Source organism: Miscanthus floridulus, chromosome 10 (genome assembly GCF_019320115.1).
Source record: "Miscanthus floridulus cultivar M001 chromosome 10, ASM1932011v1, whole genome shotgun sequence".
Lineage (NCBI taxonomy): Eukaryota > Viridiplantae > Streptophyta > Magnoliopsida > Poales > Poaceae > Miscanthus > Miscanthus floridulus.
This window is the reverse complement of record NC_089589.1, coordinates 55,038,088-55,056,754: the sequence shown is the minus strand read 5'-3', so window position 1 is coordinate 55,056,754 and position 18,667 is coordinate 55,038,088. Positions and strand designations below refer to the sequence as shown.

General features: G+C 50.1%; 1 long non-coding RNA gene and 1 pseudogene across 2 annotated transcripts; both read left to right on the top strand.

The window, feature by feature from the left end:
* LOC136488672 (ankyrin repeat-containing protein NPR4-like) overlaps positions 1-18,667 on the top strand; it is a 61,783-nt pseudogene that overhangs the window by 28,391 nt on the left and 14,725 nt on the right.
* LOC136486614 (uncharacterized) lies at positions 1,771-17,251 on the top strand. Of its 2 annotated transcripts, none has more exons than XR_010766900.1 (3): positions 1,771-1,894; positions 2,793-2,864; positions 17,040-17,251. It is a non-coding gene; the product is annotated as an uncharacterized lncRNA (long non-coding RNA). The 2 variants fall into 2 exon arrangements; XR_010766899.1 differs by having other exon boundaries at positions 1,776-1,909.

The following is an 18,667-nucleotide window of genomic DNA, read 5'->3' as shown; positions in this document are numbered from 1 at the left end:
TTTCCAAGTTGTGTGGCTGTAACATCCACAATTGGGACAAAGTATGATTTTGTCATGTTTGGGAAATGCCTTGACCCTAAGGAATGCATGGGGCTGCTACTTCTTGTTGCATTAAATCTTACCATTAAAGTTATTTGGATGGCATTATTACATGGCATCAAACTTGTCATGAATCTAAAAATTCAATATACTTCAGATAATAGAGCATCTCTATCATGCTAATGATGATTCCTCAGTAAGAGTATCATACACTTAGACCTGAAGTATTGTAGGAATTAATCCAGAATTCATATGGTAAGTTGCGAGCAATCGCAAAAACACAATATGGAGGATATTTGGGGACGACATAATTCTATTCTCAAGTGGACATAAAGTCCTAGAGATAAAATTGTGGCCGATCATAGTTGGTATTGGGCAAAATTATTGCCAGATGTTGTTTATATCACTTTGTGAGAGCTAGCCATATAGTGCATCAACTTATATCCATTGAGATACACATATTTTGTGATCTGGATGTGTGTGGTGCTTTATGTAAATAAAACTTCATATTTAAATTGATCATAAGTGGTGATGCTCTCTTGTGAGGAGCATCAAATAGCTATGAATCCATAGAATATCAAGCTTAACATTACATCCATTGTCCATGTTGGATAATGGTGATCATCAAGAGCGAGAGATCAACTCTTTCGTGGTCATTACTCCAACTAGGTGCAAACCATAGATTTTCTGAATTTACTCTAAGGTTAAATTGAAATTGCTATGGGTGTGTTGTATTAATTAATGCAGAATAAATTTGTAAACAAGATGGGTCTTGTATTGCTAATGGTGTGAACTTCATATTTTTGCTAACACTTTGGAGCTAGTCATCATAAAGATTTAGACCTCTAATAATGTGGACATCATTTGTATGTACAATAGATGCCAAGTAGTGTATGCAATTTATGTAAACACATGTTGAGGTAATCATCAAAAAGTTGATGTAGACCATTGTAATTCATAAACGAATTGGGTACACACGTTGAGAATAGTCGTTGAGTCATGAACTTAGTGTAGATCCCGCAACAGTAACTTGGTGCTACCTGGTGTATGTGTAGCACCCTAAATTTTCAGTTTTCATAAATAGCTTTAAATTGTTTTAGTTTTGTTCAGTTTGCTTGAATTTTATATAGGAAAATAAACATTTACAAAAATAGATTAAAAAGAAATATAAGGTAGAAACAATGTATTGATGCATTCATGCTGCTGCAAGGTTTTATTGCTTGCTCATGTGTGAGCTTAGCTTAGGGTTCAAATCGAATTTGTGAAAACTCTTCTCAAAAGCGCAATTGAAAAAAATGGAAAAATCTTTCCTTTTCTGATTTCCTTTTTCTCCTTAGTTCTGACCCGCTCCCGCTTGTGGCCCAACCAGGCCCGCTCCTTTTTCCCACCTCAGCAGGCGCAGCAGGCCCAGCCTCCCTCTGCCATGCTCGCCCTCGCCTAGCGGGCCTTGGTCAAGTGCTCGACGGCCTAGCCTTAGCAGCAGCGCTAGTCGGCCAGCTCGCCCACGCAACTGTGCCACTGCCAGCCTGGCCCTGCTTGTTAGTTAGCAGCGCCGCGCCGCCCAGCGGGACCCACCCATCAGCGAGACGGGCCGTCTTCCTAATGCTCCGCAGGAACTGGACGAAGCAGCCGCCGCTCGATCCTGCCTCAAGCGCGTGGATCAAGGATTGCCGTGCCTATATAGCAGAGGATCGAGTTCACAGCGCGGCCCCTTGAACCCTAGCAGTCGCCGTCGCCGCCACCTGTGCCCTAGCACCCGCCCGCATCACCGTCGCACGGAACGGCCGCCACCCATCGATCTCCTTCCCCGCCACTTCGCCGCCGTCATTAGCCCCTTGCTGGTCTTTGGAATTAGGTGAGGATCCCATAGGTACCGTTCCCATGCCCTCTCTCACGATGTATCGCTCAAACGATCTCAACGGAGTGTTGCCATCCGCCCCGTCCAGCTTTGCCCCTTCACCGAGCCGTCCCGAGCCGACGCGAGTACCCTAGATGAGTTCGTCGTAGTCTGCTAGATGTTCTCGTGCCTTCCCCATGCGGAACCATGGCCTCTACACAGTTTTCGCTGAATTTCGGCAAGGAGCTTGCCACCGGCCATGGCGCCACCACCTCCCATCCCTGTTCTGGCCGGCCCTATGACCCTGAAGCTCTCGCCATCGTCCATCCATAGATCTATGGCTCAGATCAGAACTTACCCTTTCGCCTCTTTAACCGGTCCACCGCACAGTTCTGGACTTGGCCCACGGCGCCACGTCGGTTGGTTCACCGTGAACCCGCCAGTCCCATGCCGCCATGTCACCCTGCTGGCCTGGCCGACCCGCAGCCGCTGCGCTTGTTACAAAAGAGCCCCCCAATTTTTTCTGGAATCAACCCACAGTCCTTCCAAGTTCAAAAATAATTCAAACTAAGTCCTTTTTCTTCTGGAAAACTCCCTGAACTTCCAAGCATTAGAACCCGCCGTCCAACAGAGGCAGTTTTATAGGTTAGACCTCGTGTTTATAAACAAAATTATGTATAGGTCCATTTTGCAAACTACAAAAATGCCACTGAACCTTGTTTTAAGCGTAGGATCTCCATTTTAAGCCCGATTTGAGTGATTCTCACGTCTGCATGCTCGTAGCAAAGCGTAGAACAATTTTAAGGCCTTTTCAACTTATTTTTATAATGTTTGGTGTACTATTCTAATTAGTTTATATTTGTTTGCTATGCATGTATATGTGGATGCCTGTGTGGTGTTGTTTGATCTCGAGTAGACAGTGAGTTTTACGTTGGTGATCTAGAGCAACTCTTTGAAGATGAAGACCAGCAGCAAAACTTTGAAGAAGGCAAGTATAATATGAGGCTCCTTGATTACCTATTCACTTTTAATACATTATTATTCATATGCATGTGTTAATGAACTGCCTAGAGTTTATCTACCTTGATATTGATATCCTGTCCTAGGTTTATGAAATGATCCCGATTTCCTCGAAGGGAAATCCACATATTTGAAACATAATGTGATAGTCTCAGAAGATCATTCCACCACATCATAGAATATCAGTCGATAACATGAGTCATACATGAATACCTGTCTTACAGAGTACAAATAGAGGGGTTTACTTATTTATTACATTGCCACTTGGTGGAATCAAACAGAGTTCGCAGCATCCAGAAAAGCACTAGGTGGAACGAAAATGGGCGTAGACTTCATCCCCAGCATCGGCAACTCGAGGGTAGGACAGACCTCTAGTCCTCCCGGTTGTCTCCCGAGTAGTCATACTTAGGCTCAGATCCTGTCAAACAATTATCAGTACGATTTGTACTGGCCACTAGCTCCCACCCTATGTTTTGCGTTTGCTTTGTGGTAAGTAGAATGCAAGGGTTGAGCAAAAGGCCTATATATGGTTGTAGGTTTCTTATGCAAGTTCAACAATATTTTATAGTAATTCATCATGTTTTAACCCATCACATCCACATGTTCACCCATCCCATCACACACATCTCACCTCACTCTCACTCTCACTCTCATGGCGGCAAGGACAACTCCCTCTCGTGCCTTGCCTCAATGGCCTAAGCCAAAAACCAACAACAACCCTGGGGAAGAAGAAGAAAGGACACCCCCACTAATCAAGGGAAGCGTAGAACATAGGAATGCCCGTGACCATGGGCATGGCTATACGTATAGAATTTCAACTTTTGCAGAGTGTGTACACCTGGAACCACAAGATCGCCATCATCGGCAGTGCCCTGCCTAGGCCGATTCTGGACTACCTTCTAGCCAATACAAAACCACCCTGCCACTCAGCCTTGGGGCACCCCAGAATCCACCAGCACGCTGAGACTGTGAGACGTAGAACCAGGCCTCCAAGGTCACCACGCTGTCTTAGGAGGGTGTGGGCCGCCTGCCCGTACCTCCCTACACAATCTCCTACCTCTTTGGTAGTAGTGGATTCGCACCAACTAGTCAGAATGTCGTCTCCCACCCATCAGAAGTGAGTGGTGTGCACGAAAGGTCCTATGAGCCGGTTCTCCCGCTCAACAAGCAATCTACCATGCAACCTATCACAGTTTAATTGCAAGAAAGTAAAGCGCTAGCAGCTACATCTTTGCATGTCTAATAGGATTCTACGAGGTTGAGTGGGACGTGGCACCTACTGGCAAGTCGTCACTGAGCTCCTCAGTGTAGTCCGAGTCGTCCTCCTCAGTCAGTGGCTCCTCCTGGGCTGTAAATCAAGACATATATCCATATTTAGCGACTGCTATAGATAGCCACAAAGAAGCAATAGAAATTCAAAAGATCCAAATGCACTCAAACATAAGCCTATGACATAGAGCTCGTTTTTAGGAAAATTTTGGGACTGGTTTCATATTTTTCTAAGGTCATCAGAATTTAATATGAATTTCCAAAGTTTAAATCATTTAAGAAAAAGAAAAAAGGGCTAGGCCAACCAGGGCATGACACGTGGAGTGCTATGATTGGCCGGACGGTTGCGGTCACTGACAGGTGGGGCTGAGTCAACGGCCATCATTGACCAGTCAATGGTCAATGTTGACCGGGCCTCGACTGGGCCGGGTCAGGGCTAGATCTGGGCCAGGTTGGGCCAGCCCCGCCCAGACATGTGTCAGTGCCATGGGCTTCCACGTGAGGTGGCTGGGCTCCCAACGGGCTCGGGTCTACACAAGCTGGCTCACGGTGGATAGGGCTTCGGCGCACCATGGACCACAGGCATGGTCCTTCGGGGACCATGCTCATGCAGGCACTGGCGCACGAGCGGTGCATAGTGCACTGGGTGCACGCAGGCATGGACGGGGTGCAGTCGTTCCCTCCCCCTCTCTACTGAGCTCTTGCCGATAGCGATCTCGCATGTAGGGGCGCCGTGGTTGCTCAGCGGGGCAGCTGAGCCTCCCTAGGGCTACTCGGCACCTCGGCAACCACGACAGGGCCCAAAAGGTGGTGGATTGGGGCTTGGATGACGCTGGCCTCGGCGGTGGTGGCTCGGCAACATCGGTGGGCGGTGACTAAGCAACTATGGCCATGATAGGGGCCAAGTGCTGCTCCTTTCCTCCAACTAGGGTCACGGGCGAGCCAGGCAACTAGTCGGTGGCGGCCAAAGGGCATGACGGAGTCCACGCCACGGCAAGGCACGTGGCGAAGCTTCAGCGAGCGCGCGACAAGGCGGCTAGGACCAAGCGGAGGCCCTCTTCCTCGATCAACTAGTCGGCGGGGTTCACGGGGTCCTAACAAAGCTCGACGGTCCCTCCTCGATGCGCGAGGCACCCAAGGTTAGCCAGAGCAAGCCCGGCACGACAGTAGCATGGGAGGCGCACGACTTCGATGAGGCGGAGCACGGCCAATGGCTCCCGAGGTCCTCTTCCCTTTCTACCTAGTGTACGTCATGTTCCTCGGCGAGGCGAAGCTCACCAGGGTGGTCGTCTTTTCTCTACTAGCTCTAGGTGGCCAGAACGAGGGTGCGACACAGCAGACGCTGGCCATGGCAACCGTGGCGGGTGCGCCGTGTAGGCGCTAGCATTCCCGAGCACCAGTGGCTCAGTAGAGTCAGCCGGTAGCTTGTGTGAATACATGTGCATGCGTTGTGCTTCCAAGATGGCAAAGGCTCTACCTTTGGCCTCCCAACGGGGAGAGCACGGTGGCGCGAGCACGATGTGGTCACAACAACGAGCGGAGGTGGTCGGGGTCTCACCGTGGGGCTCGCGGTGGTCGGATGGTGGTGCGGTGATGAGCTGTGGCCATGACGAGTCAAAGCAGTGTCGTGCCAAGCTGCTACACCGGCGTAGACGATCATGGCGTCTCCAACACCGGCGAGCTCCGGTGGCACCGGTGGCTCTGATGGCTCTGACTTCTTCCTTCCCTCCTTCCTTCGCCTTGCCAGTTCAGTGTGGAACGTGGATGGCCACCGAGTGGCGGTGGGGGCGTGGAAAGGGGGCTAGGGCACTGGGGTGCCCTCTTATAGTGAGGCCGTGGCCATGGCGTGGTCGGATGACCAGGAGCAGCGCGGGGGCATGTGTAGGGCGATTAGGGGCTCACGGCTAAGGTTTTGGGGAGCACGGGGTGGTTGCGCGGGCGCTAGTGCTCCCAAATGGGAGCGGCGGCCAATCAAGAAGCGAGGACGGGCGGTGGCGTTAGCGGTGCGTGATTCGTAGCGATGATGTCACCTCGTCGCGACGCGGGCGGGTGGCAGCGAGGGGGTATGGCTGGGGGACGTGGCGCGTATTTGCGTGTTGAGGCACAACGGCCAGGGCACGAATGGTGGGGGTGAGCAGGGGACCGTGTGATTCCCCCATGTCAGTGCCCTCATGCTTTTGCAAAAGCAGAGGAGAGCGCGAGGTTGGGGATGACAAGCGAGCCCCGCCCGTTAGCGGCCGCGTGTCGCAACGTGGGGCGCGGTGCTGGCTGCAGGTTGGGATGGCTCGGTCATGTGTGGGCGCAAGCATGTGCGAGTGGAAGCTAGGCCACGGCGCTGGGTCAGCGGTGAGTGCGCGCGGGGGCTTCCCGAGATTTAAGGTGTGATGTACCTTTCAAAGAGGTAGGGGTAGAGCATTCTCAGCTCTGTCTCCTTTTCCCAAGTGGCTTCCCATTCAGTGTGGTTGCTCCACTAAACCTTGCACATGGGTATGGTGGTGCTCCTAGTTTCCTTGTTGGCCTTATCCAGAATCTAGATGGGGTGTTCTTTGTACTCCAGAGTATCTTGCAGATCTAGTGCCTCGATGGGTACCTGCTCTTCTAGTAGCTTCAAGCATTTGCGTAGCTGTGATACGTGGAATACCGGGTGCACTTCGGCTAGTTCTTCAGGATGCTCTAATTTGTTGGCTAGTGTGCCAATCCTCTCATAGATCTGGTATGGTCCCACATATCTTGGTGCTAGCTTCCCTTTCACATGGAATCTGATGGTGCCTCGGAGTGTGGAGACCTTGAGGTAGACATAGTCTCCCACTTTGAACTTGAGATCCCTTCGCCTGTTATCTACATAGCTCTTTTGTCGGCTTTGTGCAATCTTTAGATTTTCTCATATTTGGGCAACTCCTTCGGCCTCTTTGATCTTTGCGGGGCCAAAGAACGATCTCTCTTTGGTCTCTGACCACGCCAGAGGGGTTCTGCACTATCTCCCATACAAGGCTTCAAACGGTGACATCTTGAGGCTTGCCTGATAACTATTGTTGTAGGAGAACTCTGCATGTGACAAGCTCTTTTCCCAATCTGATCCATACTTCAGAATGCAAGCTCGAAGCATATCTTCCAAAATCAGATTTACTCTCTTAGTCTGACCATCTGTCTGAGGGTGGTAAGCAGTGCTATAGTCTAGCCAGGTTCTGATAGCCTTGTGGAGACTCTTCCAGAACTTGGACACGTACTATGTCCCTTGATCTGACACTATGCTGGTAGGGGCTCCATGTAACCTGAGGATATTGTCAACATATAGATCTGCCAGTTTGTCAACTCTATAATCAGCTCTGACGGCTACGAAATGAGCCACTTTGGGCAATCTATCGACTATCACACAGATGGAGTCATGGCCTTTCGGGGTCCGTGGCAACCTAACAATGAAGTCCATGGATATGCTCTCCCACTTCCACATCGGGACATCGAGTGGCTTGAACAGTCCAGCGGGCCTCTGATGTTCTGCCTTGACTCGGTTGTAGATGTCACAATGTGTGACATACCCTGTAATATCTGCCTTCATGTTCCTCCACTAGAATAGCTTCTTCAGATCAGCGTACATCTTGGTGCTCCCTGGGTGGATGCAATACTTAGAGTCATGACCCTCTGCTAGGATTTCCTTGTGTAGGGCTTCATCTGTAGGCACACAGATTCTCTCCTTGCACCAGCATGTTCCTTGCTCATCCTCCCTGAATTCAGAGCATTTGCCTATCTTCATCAGCTCTTAGATTTCTGCGATTTCTAGGCAAAGTCATTGAGCATTACAGATACGCTCTTTGATATTGTACTATACGCAAAGCTGGTGTAAAAGTCCTTTCGGTATCACTTCAAGCTAGAGTTCTTCCATCTCTCGAAGTAGTTCAGGTGACATGGTGTCAGCAAGCAGGACATGGCAATAGCTCCTTCGGCTCAAGGCGTCAGCGACTACGTTGGCTTTCCCCGGATGATAGTGTATCTCCATGTTGTAGTCCTTGATCAGTTCTAGCCATCGGCGTTACCTCATGTTTAGATCTTCCTAAGTGAAGAAATACTTGAGGCTCTTGTGATCAGTGTAAATGTCACACTTGTTGCCAATGAGGTAGTGCCTCTAGATCTTCAACGCGTGCGCAACTGCTGCAAGCTCAAGGTCACGAGTAGGATAGCGTTGCTCGTGCTCTTTCAACTGTCGGGAGGCATAAGCAATGACCTTTCCTTTCTACATTAGAACACAGCCAAGACCTTGTCTGGATGCATCACAGTAAACCATGAAGTCTTGCTGGATATCTGGTAGAGCCAGCACGGGTGTGGTAGTGAGCTTCTGTTTCAAGGTTTGGAAGCTTCGCTCACATTCTGGTGACCATTCAAACTCGGTGGTCTTCTTTAGGAGATTGGTCATGGGTCTTGCTATCTTGGAGAAGTTCTTGATGAAGCGGCGGTAGTATCCCACTAAACCAAGGAAACTTCGAATGTTTGTCATGTTTTGGGGTTGTACCCACTCTCTCACAGCTTCGATCTTGGCGGGGTCTACAGCTACTCCTTCGGCAGTGAGTATGTGACCCAGAAAAGTGACTTGCTCAAGCCAAAACTCGCACTTGCTGAACTTGGCATACAACTAGTTCTACGTTAGCTTCTCTAGCACTATCCTTAGATGCTGCTCATGCTCTTCGGCGATAGCTGAGTACACTAGGATGTCATCAATGAACACTACCACAAACTTATCCAGGTCCTCCATGAACACCTTGTTCATCATGTTCATAAAGTAGGCCAGGGCATTAGTGAGCCTGAACGACACTACTATGAACTCATATTGTCCATACCTGGTGACAAAAGTCGTCTTCAGAATGTCCTCAGTTCGGATCTTCATCTGATGATACCCGGATCAAAGATCGATCTTGGAAAAGAACTTGGCATTCCTCAGTTGATCAAGCAAATTGTCAATCCTTGGAAGCGGATACTTGTTCTTAACAGTCACTACATTCAAGTTGCGGTAGTCTACGCACATCCTCATAGAACCATCCTTCTTCTTCACAAAGAGAACTGAGGAACCCCAAGGTGAAGCACTTGGTCTAATGTACCCTTTGTCAGATAACTCCTTAAGCTACTTCTTAAGCTCCTCCAGTTCGTCAGCCGACATGCGGTAGGGCCTCTTGGCTATGGGTCCCAAACCAGGCAATTGGTCGATCATGAACTCCACGTCCTGATCAGGTGGCATCCCTGGTAGTTCCTTAGGAAACACGTTGGGATACTCACACACCACGGGTACCTCCTCAACTGCCTTGGCCTCCAGGCTACATAGCATGGAAACTGTTCTCCCCTGATTTGGCTCACATCGGATCACGTGACCATTAGGGTGTGTTATTTCCACATACCTTAGGGAACAGGATGTCACTCCTTTGTGTTGGGTTAGCCAATCCATCCCCAAGATTACATCCAGGCCATTAGAGGGAAGCAAGGTAAGGTCGGCTAGAAAGGTGTGTCCCTCAATGGTGATTCTCACTCCCTGACATTTCTTGGTGCAACAAATGTTGCCCAAAGAGGAACTGGTGTCTATGGGCTCCTTACGAGGAGTCTCCGGTAGGTTGCGAGCACAGGGTTCCTCCTCCTTGAAGTGAAGAGGAATGTGTCCCATGCGCCTCCCACGGCGGCCTCGACCATGGACGACCGGTGTGGGGGAAGGGGAGCGGCGGATCAGCCGGTTCGAGCGACATGTTGCCATCTTGCTGTAGACGACAAGGGTGAGGGCATATGCTGATATTATTAAGCAATTTAAAACATTTTATATCTAGCTGTACACTCAAACAAAGAAGCATGAACAACCATAAGAAGCATCATTTATTACATAGCGGTATCTCCAGTAGCTACACTAGAAGATCCACGCAGCACGCACTACACGCAGGTAGGCTCCAAAAGAGGGACATCTACTCTACTTCAGAAGTGAGTCATGTCTCATAGCCAGGCAGGGCTCATCTCTGACACACACTCCATACTCCCACATTATTGGACCAACTCTAAGGGACTAACTCTAAGTGACAGGTGGGGTAGCAGGGCTACCGTCCATCTCCTAAAGCTCGTCATCGGTGCGGTGCATCCTGGCAATGTACTCCAATTCCTCTGCTAGCTCCTGGGTCTGAGCTACCTCGGGGTAGTTCTCGGACGAGCAGGTGATGAGGTTGAGGAAGGTGGGCTCCACGTGGAAGGTCTCCCATCGTGGCCTCTTGCATGACTCGGGTGGCAAGGTCTCCTGCAGCTCCTTGTACTCCTTCACATGCCAGGCATCAAACTTTACCCAAGCCTCCAGAATCCTATCCGCCTTGTCCTTTAGGAACTCGGTGTACTTCATGTACTGAATGAGGTGAGACTAGTTATGGGCAGCATTGGTACTCATCTGGGTCAGGTCCATCTCTAGCATGTTGTTGCGGTTCGCCATCATCATCTTGTGGAACCCGAACCTCTTTTCCTTATTGAGGTGCTTCCTTAGAGAGATCTTCTTGCACTCTAGAGCATCCTCAAGCTTGAATACCTTATTGCTAAGGTAGTCATTGTGGAGGCTGAAGTCTCCCACCTTGTCTCTGAGGTCCATGATTTCCGCCTTTAGCTTCTCCTCATGAGCTTCACGAAAGCACTCACGATACGTGAAGTCCTTGCATTCCTCATGAAGAGCTTCCCGCAGCACGGCCTTCTCCTTCTCCTCCACCAGGAAAGCCTCATCAGCTCGGAACAGCATGTCCCGATAGTGACGATTCTGAGCTTCCACCTCCATGATGTAGCGATCCTGGCACAGGATGTATAGTCCAGACACCTGAAGATAGGGGTTTTCCTCGGCAAAGGTGGCCTGGTCAGCTACCGCCAGCTGCTTTTGGGTGCTTTGGGTGAGGTCCAGGGCTCGAGGTAGTAGGTGGTATGGGCCTCTCTGGAGGTGCTCATGTGCATCACGCATCACGCGGCCGAGTGCCGAACGTGAGATGGACTAAACACAAGCGTCGATGGATGTCACCACCTCTAGCTCGGTGAAGGCCTACAGCTCATGGCATGGCCTCACTTGCGGGGACCTTGATGTTGATGATGACGTGCCCCTACAGTCCATCAGGGCCTTGCTCGCCTCGACAGACGTACTCAATGAGCTCAGTGCGAACAACTAGCTCTTGGAGCACCTCATGGAGCATCTGAGCGAAGCCTCCGTAGCTCTCTCCATCGATCTTGAGCTCAATGGTTGGGGCCATTTGCATATGTGGCCCCAAAGACTAGGTCAGCAGGTTAGAAAGGGGGTAAGCCATGCATAAGAATATGCAAGGTCGGTAAATATAACCGAAGAAACAAGTTTTCGCTCTCATTCTATCGGCCAAACCTAAGGGTCTCGTCCTAGGGCCCAAGCATGGCTCTGATACCAACTGAAATGATCCCGATTTCCTCGAAGGGAAATCCACAGATTCGAAACATAATGTGATAGTCTCAGAAGATCATTCCACCACATCATAGAATATCAGTCGATAACATGAGTCATACATGAATACCTGTCATACAGAGTACAAATAGAGGGGTTTACTTATTTATTACATTGCCACTTGGCGGAAACAAACAGAGTTCACAGCATCCAGAAAAGCACTAGGTGGAACAAAAATGGGCGTAGACTTCATCCCCAGCATCGGCAACTCGAGCGTAGGACGGACCTCTAGTCCTCCTGGTCGTCTCCTGGGTAGTCGTACTTGGGCTCAGATCCTGTCAAACAATTATCAGTACGATTTGTACTGGCCACTGGCTACCACCCTATGTTTTGCGTTTGCTTTGTGGTAAGTGGAATGCAAGGGTAGAGCAAAAGGCCTATATATGGCTGTAGGTTTCTTATGCAAGTTCAACAATATTTTATAGAAATTCATCAAGTTTTAACCCATCACATCCACACGTTCACCCATCCCATCACACACATCTCACCTCACTCTCACTCTCTAGGCGGTAAGGACAACTCCCTCTCATGCCTTGCCTCAATGGCCTAAGCCAAAAACCAACAAAAACCCGGGGGAAGAAGAAGAAAGGACACCCCTCACTAATCAAGGGAAGCGTAGAACATAGGAATGCCCGTGACTGTGGGCACGGCTATACGTATAGAATTTCAACTCTATAGAGTGTGTACACCTAGAACCACAAGATCGCCATCATCGGTAGTGCCCTGCCTTGGTCGATTCCGGACTACCTTCTAGCCGGTATGAAACCACCCTGCCACTTAGCCCTAGGGCACCCTGGAATCCACCGGCACGCTGAGACTGTGAGACGTAGAAACAGGCCTCCAAGGTCACCACGCTGTCTTAGGAGGGTGTGGGCCACCTGCCCGTACCTCCCTACACTATCACCTACCTCCTTGGCAGTAGTGGATTTGCACCAACTAGTCAGAATGCCATCTCCCACCCATCAGAAGCTGTGCACGAAAGGTCCTATGAGCCGGTTCTCTCGACATACCAGTCCTTAGGGGGACTGGATAGGATATCTTCCCTAAGGGGTTAAACAATACCCCACACCTCGACGGCACCTCCATTCTAGGGATTCATTCCACAAAGACACTCCTCCCCGGGATCTACTCATCTCACATGTACCCGCCACAGGTACCTCAAACAGGGGATGCCCAGGTCACACCCCCTCAGCAAGACTTGTCCATAGACTTGTTGGGATCCTGCCCAGTCGACACAACCCTCACCACACACCCAAGACTCACGCCAAGATCTCCCCAAGTTATTACCACATTATTAACATGTTATCGGCACCAAGTGCCAGGTCCACTCACAAACAACCTTCCACCAAGCATCACATTATAGATATAATGCGTAGTAGAAGCAAGCTATAAGTAGTAAGAGAGCGTCTATCCTACCAGCGGGTGTGCAGGGGTAAGGTTTGCATCAAGGTAATGGCTCAACAAGCAATCTACCATGCAACCTATCACAGTTTAATTGCAAGAAAGTAAAGCGCTAGCAGCTACATCTTTGCATGTCTAGTAGGATTCTACGAGGTTGGGTGGGACATGGCACCTACTGGTAGGTTGTCACCGAGCTCCTCAGTGTAGTCTGGGTTGTCCTCCTTAGTCAGTGGCTCCTCCTGGGCTATAAATCAAGACATATAGCCGCATTTAGTGACCGCTATAGATAGCCACAAAGAAGCAACAGAAATTCAAAAGATCCAAATGCACTCAAACATAAGCCTATGACGTAGAGCTCGTTTTTAGGAAATTTTTGGGATTGGTTTCATATTTTTCTGAGGTCATCAGAATTTCATATGAATTTCTAAAGTTTAAATCATTTTAAGAAAAAGAAAAAGGGGCTGGGACAACCAGGGCATGACACGTGGCGTGCTATGATTGGCCGGACGGTTGCGGTCACTGACAGGTGGGGCTGAGTCAACAGTCATCGTTGACCAGTCAATGGTCAACATTGACCGGGCCTTGACTGGGCTTGGATGGGCTGGGTCAGGGCTAGATCTAGGCCAGGTTGGGCCGGCCTAGCCCAGACATGTGTTGGTGCCACGGGCTTCCATGTGACGTGGCTGGGCTCACAACGGGCTCGGGTCTACACAAGCTGGCTCACGGTGGATAGGGCTTCGGCGCACTGTGGACCATAGGCACGGTCCTCATGGACTAGGCTCACGCGGGCACTGGCGCACGGGCGGTGCATAGTGCACCGGGTGCACGTAGGAGCGGATGGGGCATAGCCGTTCCCTGCCCCTCTTTGCCAAGCTCTCACCGACAGCGATCTCGCGCGTAGGGGCGCTGTGGTTGCTCGTCGGGGCAGCTGAGCCTCCCTAGGGCTGCTCGGCACCTCGGTGACCACGACAGGGCCCAAAAGGCGGTTTATTGGGGCTTGGATGATGCTGGCCATGGCGGCGGTGGCTCGGCAATGTCGGTGAGCGGCGACTAAGCCACTACGGCCATGATAGGGGCCAAGAGCTGCTCCTTTCCTCCAACTGGGGTCACGGGCGAGCCAGGGAACTGGTCAGCGGCTGCCAAAGGGCACGGTGGAGTCCACGCCACGCCAAGGCGCACGGCTGAGCTCCGGTGAGCGCACGACAAGGTGGCTAGGACCAAGCAGAGGCCCTCTTTCTCGATCAACTGGTTGGCGGGGTTTGTGGGGTCCTGACAAAACTCGATGGCCCCTCCTCAATGCGCGAGGCGCCCAGGGTTAGCCAGAGCAAGCTCGGCACGTCAGTGGCATAGGAGGCGCATGGCGCGGTGGCTAGAACCAAGCGAAGGCCCTCTTCCTCGATCAACTGGTCGGCAGGGTTCGTGGGGTCCTGATGAAGCTCGACGACCCCTCCTCGATGCGCGAGGCACCCGAGGTTAGCCGGAGCAAGCCCGGCATGGCAGCGGCATCGGAGGCGCGTGGCTCCGACAAGGCGGAGCGCGGCCAATGGCTCCTAGGGGTCCTCTTCCCTTTCTACCTAGCGTACGTCGTGTTCCTCGGTGAGGCGAAGCTCGCCAGGGTGGTCGTCTTTTCTCAACCGGCTCTAGGTGGCTGAAACGAGGGTGCGACACGGCGGACGCCGGCCATGGCGACCATGGTGAGTGTGCCGTGCAGGCGCTAGCGTTCCCGAGCACTAGTGGCTCGGCAGAGTCAGCCGGTGGCTTGTGTGAGTGTGTTGTGCTTCCAAGATGGCAAAGGCTCTGCCTTTGGCCTCCTGAGGGGGAGAGCACGATGGCGCAAGCACGATGAGGTCACGACAGCGAGTGGAGGTGGTCAAGGTCTCACCATGGGGCTCATGGTGGTCGGATGGTGGTGCGGTGATGAGCTGTGGCCGTGATGAGTCGAAGCAGTGCCGTGCCGAGCTGCTACGCCAGCGTAGATGATCGTGGCGTCTCCAACACCGGTGAACTCGGGTGGCATTGGTGGCTCCGACGGCTCCAACTTCTTCCTTCCCTCCTTCCTTCGTCTTCCCAGTTCGGAGTGGAATGTGGATGGCCACCGAGTGGTGGTAGGGGCGTGGAAAGGGTGCTAGGGCATCGGGGTGCCCTCTTATAGTGAGGGCGCGGCCATGGCATGGTCGGACGGAGGGGAGCAGCATCGGGGCACATGTACGGTGATTAGGGGCTCATGGCTAGGGTTTTGGGAAGCGTGGGGTGGTTGCACGGGCGCTGGTGCTCCCAAATGGGAGCGGCGGCCGGTCAAGAGGCGAGGACGGGCGGTGGCGTCAGCAGCGCGTGATTCGTGGTGACGATGTCACCTTGTTGCGACATGGGCGGGTGGCAGCGAGGGGGTATGGCTAGGTGACGTGGTGCGCATCCGCGTGTCGAGGCGCAACGGCCAGGGCATGAACGGTGGGGGTGAGCAGGGGACCGCGTGATTCCCCCACGTCGGTGCCCTCGTGCTTTTGCAAAAGTAGAGGAGAGCGTGGGGTTGGGGATGATGAGCGGGCCCCACCCGTCAGCTGCCGCACGTCATGACGCGGGGCGCGGTGCTAGCTGCCGATTGGGCCGGCTCAGTCGCGTGTGGGTCTGAGCGCTTGCGAGTGGAAGCTAGGCCGCGGCGCTAGGTCGGCGGGCGAGCACCCGCGGGGGCTGCGCAGGCTGGACCGGTCTCAGACGGCGGGTATCTATGGGAAGGAGAGGGAGGGAGAGGCAGGCCGGAGCTAGGCCAGTTGGCTAGCCTCCTCCTTCTTCCTCCTATCCTTTCTTCTTTTCTGTTTTTCTTTTCCTTTACAAGCTCATTTATGAGAAAGGTACTTATACATGTATACATGTATTGCCTTGCATGCTTGCTCCCATGTGGGGGGTCCACTAGAGTCAACTAGGGGCTTAGGGCTTGGTCAAGGGTTTGGGCCCACACACAAGCATTTTCATAAAAAGGTTTGATTCATATTTTAATTAGCCATCACATAAAATCATGAAGAAGCAAATCACACGTTGGTTAGATGCAAATGCTCATACAAGCTATCTTGGGGCTACTTGTGCATCTAGGGTGTTTTCCTAGCTTGCCACTCATCACACATGGTTTTTTAAAAAAAATTGAAAGTTGGGATTTTTGGGTTGTTACAGTTTACCTATGGGCTTTTGCATGTGGGTAGTATGCTTAGATTGCCTCCACCAATATTCGAGTCATGAATCTGATTAAAGATATATGCAACAAGGTATAAATATATGTTTTTTAGCAACATGGAACCAATGGGGCTAGAGCATTGGGCCTGTCTTTTGGTGCTCTAGTTTTTCTCCATAAGGACTCATCTTTAAGCGGCAACCTAGGACTTACAGTACAACCATGAGGACCAGATGGCTCTGGTCTTAGTCTAGTACCTTGCTCTGTTCTAGTTTGTAGCAACTTACAGAAAGGGCAAGAGGGGAGTGCTGTGATGGTTATGGGTCTTATCCTACCATTGTGTGTATAATGCTGCGAGCACGTGTGCCACCTTGGAGGATGGGCTCCATGATGGGCGGTCCACTGAAACCTTAGCAGTTGCTATTTATTAGAATGACTGGGGAAAGCTTCGTAGTGTACCCTACCGCACTTCCTTGGAAGAGGTGATATGGGATTCATGACCCCTGGCATATGGGAATCATGACTCATGGGTAAAGATGTACAACCTCTATAGAGTGTTTTAAACTAATATATCAGTCATGTTCTCGGTCATGAGTGACCTGGATCCTTTCTGAATAGTGGTTACTTGGATGGTTTGGTAATATTGATGATATCTTTAATTATTATTCACACTCGGGAGCCTAAGCATAACTTACCAACTTATGATTAATAATGAATGTTACCAACAAAAAGTGCTTACCGCAGTTCAACCGTGTCAAGCCTTTGAGCTTGCATCCCATCATATTATGCTTGTTAAGCGGTAGTAGCTTACGCTTGTTTTATTTCAATACTTTGGCAAAATCCCGGATGGGTACCAGATGGAGGTTCTTCTGTGGAGTTTTCCAAGAGGATTAGGCTTGTGATCAACCAGTTGACGATTCCTGTGGTGTTGGAGCCTTCGCCACAAGAATAGAGCTAGTACATTGTGTGATGTAAGACTATGTCTTTTGTAATGAATACTCATGAGCTATGTAATAAAGACATTGTCTTGGTATTACCCCTTTATTTGTAGCTATATGTGTAAATTGAATTCTTGGGCACACATATGGTTTGTACCTGGTTTTGTTCTTCAAACTGGGTGTTAAAAGTGTGGTATCAGAGCTATGTCGACTGTAGGACGCAAGCCTAGCTAGAAAATGGTCGTCTTAAGGTCTAGAATTTGCCATGAAATCCTTGTTCTATAAAGCTTGTTATCTTCTATATTATATTCCTTCCCTTGATATCCATCTCCTCAATTACTTTGTCCCTATGTCCACTCCTTGTTTTGAGCTACTTTTAGAACTGTCTCTTACCAACTTCTTGCGCGTCATCAAGATGAGGCCTTAGAGTTTGAACCCTTGGTGTACCAAGAACGATAGTGTCGCAAGTTGAGTCAATGCTTGTTGTGTGCACCTTTAATGCCTTGTTGAATTGTCATTATGATTTTGCTTGATTTGGATCTTTGTATGATTGAAATGATTTTGTAGAGTTTGTCTACAACTTCATTTAGATGTAGGCTTAAGACATAAGGATTAATGAATAGATAGTTGGGTTGGTTATCTTGTCTCTGCAGTCTTCTATTTACCTGAGCAGTCTGTGTTCTCTGTGTTATATCTCAAAATCTTGACGCCCAAAGTTTATGAAATTTTTATGGATAAAAGTATACTTCTTCATGTTTCATATGCCACTGGAATCACCCGTATATCTATTTCAGTTTGAGAGTTATGACTGCTACAAGTTGCCGCGATTGCGCTGACAGATTCTCTGGACAGAACTTATGTTTCGCTGTTTTACCTAAATTTAACGTCAGAATCTCGAGAAATGTTCTATGCAAAATTTGTAGTGAATTTCATAAGCTTTCCAACCATATAAGGCCCGTCTTCATATGATTTCTGGAACTCGAGATAGAACTGTTTTACTGCACTGCTACTGTTAGTTCTCGTCCAGAAAATTTCAGATTGAATGCTTTATTATGTAAATGACTTCCGGATCATGGATTTCAACCAATACTTGTGCTACATGTTGCAAACAGATGGTTGCTACCAGGAGGAGTGTTGCACATGGCGCTAGAAGGAATGCCCCCAATGCTAATCCTCCACCACCAAATCCTCCAACTATAGAGCAGGTTTTGATGACACAGACTCAACTAATGCAAACCATGGTACAACACATGCAGAATCAGCCTGCAGTAGGAGCGCCACCAGCTCCACCTCGGGACAAGCGTGGTGAATTTATGGAGGGACACCCGCCGACATTCTCTCATGCAAGCGATCCACTGGAAGCTGATGACTGGCTTAGGGCTGTGGAGCGACAACTTAACGTAGCCCAATGCAATGATCAGGAGAAGGTGCTTTATGCTTCCGGTCAAATTCAAGGAGCAGCTTTAGGCTGGTGGGGATCGGAGTTTGGGCAACAAGATGCAAATCATATTGGTTTGGAAGAATTCAAAACTGCTTTTAGATCTCAC